The following is a 4,287-nucleotide window of genomic DNA, read 5'->3' on the forward strand; positions in this document are numbered from 1 at the left end:
AACCTGATAGATTTTCTGTAGAATTACTTTTTAGGCCTTCAATTCTTGACAATGTCACTAATTGGAGAGTATTTAATCATGATGATGATATTTTGCAATTTTTAACTTCTGAGAGTCTTATGATAATCAATCATTGAAGAAGATGAGCATGATTCCCAAATGAAAGAAACGCCTCAAGAAAATTCGATCCCTAAACCAGTGGTGAAGCTTGAAGACCTTTATGATATCAAAGACAGGTTTAAACCTGTAACCAATGCAAAGATCCAAAGTCTACCCTAAGGTTTGAGTTGATAAATTTGGGAACTGAGTAAGCTCCTCAAAATGTGAACTTAGGATTAGGACTTTCTTAGAAGAAAAAGAAGCATTATTAAACTGTTAAGAAAAATAAACATTCTTTGCTTGGAATTATGATGATCTTAAAGACATATGATACATCATTATCCAGCATACCATTCCATGCTTCCTGATCAGAAACCAATTCAGCAAAAGTTAAGAAAGATACATCCAAACTTGGAGAGCCAGATTAAGTCGGAGCTTAACAAGCTCTTGAAAGCCAAGATTATTTTTCCAGTCCGACATTCAAACTGGGTCTCTAATATGGTGCCAGTCAGGAGAAAAATGGCGACATTCGAATTTGTATTGATTTCAGGAATTGAATAAAGCGAGCTTAAAAGACAATTTCCCATTGCCTACTATGGAGCAAATTCTCCAATCAGTGGCAGGCTCTGAATTGATGTCCTTTCTAGATGGTTTTTCAGGGTACAATCAAGTTCTGGTTCATCCTGATGACCACTTAAAACTACATTTAGAACAAAATGGGGAACTATGCATATCAGAAAATGCTTTTGGACTAATAAATGCAGGAGCGACTTTCCAAAGCCATGGATACAAGCTTTAAAGGGTTAATTAATCAGAACAGTAGTCGTCTATCTAGACGACATACTGTATTCTCTAAAGAGAGATCTAATCATTTGCATGATTAAATCAAATCTTTCAACGATGCAAAAGATACGGTATTTCTCTGAACCCAAAAAAGTCATTTTTGCTCTTGATCAAGGAAAACTCTTAGGCTTTATAGTATCCAAAGATGGCATTTATATTGATCCTGATCGGATCAAGGAAATTTCTGAAATCCCTTTCCCACACAATAAAAAATCAATGCAGTCATTTTTAGGTCAGATCAATTTCGTTCAAAGGATTTGTTCCAGATTTTCTCAAATTATATTACCACTTCAAACGATGATCAGGAAGAAATTCAGTCTTCAAGTGGGGATCGGTAGAAAAAGCTTTTGATGTTATTAAGCAATCGATAATCAATGCCCCTTCTTTAAATACTCCAAATTTCTCTAATCATTTTACATTGTATACTATCGCATCCAACTCTTCCTATGCTGCAGTTCTCACACAACCGAATGACACAACTTAGAAGCACCCATTTCATTTTTTAGCTCAAAACCTTCAGGGTGCCGAATTAAATTATTCCGATGTGGAGAAACAAGCCTTTGCTGTATTCAAAGCAGTCAAACATTACAGACCCTTCCTTTTAAAAACTCACACAAAAGTTATAGTCCCTTTCCCAGCGGTAAGGCAACTATTAATTCAAAAAGAACTGGGTGTGAAAGAAGGGCCAATTGGGTCACAGCACTTCAAGAGTATGACTTAGAAATAAAGCCAACAAAGATTGTTAGGGGCCAAGGTTTTTGCAGGATATTGACAGGAGCATCAAACATTCCTGAATCAAGCGATATGGATCAGACTGAATCAATCAATCAGATAAGTGTCACTGATTCTGAATCTCAATATGCAGATTTAATATTTTATTTGAAGAACGGTTATGCTCCTCCAAATTTATCTTACAAAAATAAAAGGGCCATTAGGTTAAAAGCAAAGAATTTCACTCTTATTGATGATGTGCTTTTTAGACAAAATTATGATTCTATCCTGTTAAGATGTCTTGAGAAACCTGAAGCTCAAAAGGTTTTGCAGGAGCTACATGATGGACCAGCACGAGGACATTTTGGAGCAGACACAACAGCTCACAAAGTTATTCATGCTGGATATTATTGGCCTACTCTATTTAGAGATGCTCATGAATACGTAAGAAAATGTTTCAATTGCCAAACTTCTAGTGGAAGACAACGGAAATCAGCTTTCCCTCTGCAACCTGTCAACATTGAACAGCCATTTGAACAATGGGGATTAGATATCATCGGGGAAATTACTCCACCATCTTCCAAACAACATAGGTATATCCTCACTGCTACCGATTATTTTACCAAATGGGTAGAGGCTATTCCTTTGAAGGCAGCAAATTCAGAGGCAATCATCGAGTTCATAGACCAATTCATCATTACCAGGTTTGGTGTCCCAAACGCTCTCGTTTTTTATAATGCTTCCTATTTCTCAGGAAATGCTATATATGATTTCGCTATTAAGAGGGGGTTTAAACTGAAGTATTCTGCTAATTATTATCCCCAGGGAAATGGTTTAGCCGAATCTACTAATAAAATCTCATCAAAATCATTAAGCAAATGTGAACAGAATCATAGAAACTGGCACAAATCTTTAGTGTTTGCATTATGGGCTGATAGAATAACACAAAAGGCTTCTATAGGTTCCTCCCATTTAATCTGGTATATGGAAAAGAAGCAGTATTGCTTACGAATCTTGTTCTACCTTCTTTAGCCCTAGTACAGTACATTGAAGAGACTCCTTCTTCTTCTATCCAACTTAGACATGACCAAATTCTCAAATTAGAAGAAGAAAGGGAAAAAGCCAGAATCACTCATGCCAAACATCAAAAAATCATCAAAGCATCCTTTGACTCAGCATCATCCGGCTTCCAAACAGTTTCAAGTTGGTGACTTAGTTCTCAAATGGGACAAGGCCATGAAGATAAAGGTAAGCATACCAAATTTCAGAAAATGTGGCTTGGACCATTTCAGATCTGTGAGAAGATAGGCCATTCAACCTTTATATTGCAAGACTTATCAGGGTTGAGAGATTCTCTCCCTGTTAATGGCCTGATCTTGAAGAAATTCTTTAATTAAGAGGGTAATCCCTTCTCCTCTTTGTAGATTTGCGTAGTTTGTAGGATCGGTAGGAAATAAAACTGTAGAGTATCCCCATTGACCTTTTGCTGTGTTTGAGAAGCTGTCTCACAAAATAATATGAATATTTGCTTTTAGATAGTAGAACCCTCAACCAAAAGGAATAATTTCTAGGAAATAGATATCCGTGTTTCTGAAACACAATCTAACTTTTGAAGACTCTTCTCAAGATGTAAAAGTTCTGTGAATCATTTCCGTTTTTTTCAAAACTGGTCTCCAAAGGTTATCCATTTTAAGATAGAAACTAACCCATTTTCAGCATCTTCAACTCTTCACCTGTCATCCATTTGCTCTTAAGGAGAAGATTGTTCACCCCATTCACTAAAGTTTATGGTTACTCAGAGGTGTAATTCTAAAAATATAAAAGATTAAAGATAAGAGGTCTTATTACAAGCTTGCTTACCATGTTCATAGGAAAATAGTTTGACTGACATTACCAATACTGCCTATCAAAGCAGGGTAATGGCTTGAAATTTCAAGACAAGAGGTCTCATCACGAGCCAGCTTGTTCAGTTAAATTATTACCAGTGAATGGCATTGTCAACAGCTGGCCACCAAACCGGACAATGGCTTTTTATCTTATCAATGACAAAGAAGAAAAAACAGATGAAAAATAAAATATGAGAACATGTTTTAGATTCATTCTGTTAACTACACTCTTATGTGAATGGAAAAGTGGACAATACTATGGTTAAAAGGTATCCCTGTCGAGACTATAAACGTTTGCTAGCAACAGAGGCTCTACCTATGACAGAGGGTTAATTATAAAGCTGATTTGGGAAAGTTTTTTGTTTTAGCATTATAAACCAATAAAGGCCTTTTTTAAAAACTTAGAATGTATTTATTTTTTGAAACTAAATGGGAAGAAGTTAACAGAATAAAGTTTACTTGTTCAAACGCATGAATATCCAGTTATATTAGAAGTTTTTCCCTTCTAATTGAGTTTCTATTTTGGAAAGCTTAAGTGTTTGTATTAGTTTCAGAGATAACTGTTCTTCCAGCGAATCGCCAATTGTTGTTGCTCTACAAAAACCCCATTTTCATAACATTTTCATTCACACAAAAAAATTAACATATGGAATGGGTCCCTTTTAAATTTTTAATTGGCATCAATGCTTTGTGTTCAAAAAGGTATGATAATCAAATGAGTTTATGTATTTAAGCCTTTTTGAATAAT

This window comes from Pinus tabuliformis, chromosome 3_1, assembly GCF_031772625.1.
Source record: "Pinus tabuliformis cultivar Carrire ecotype Pingquan chromosome 3_1, CPIR1, whole genome shotgun sequence".
Lineage (NCBI taxonomy): Eukaryota > Viridiplantae > Streptophyta > Pinopsida > Pinales > Pinaceae > Pinus > Pinus tabuliformis.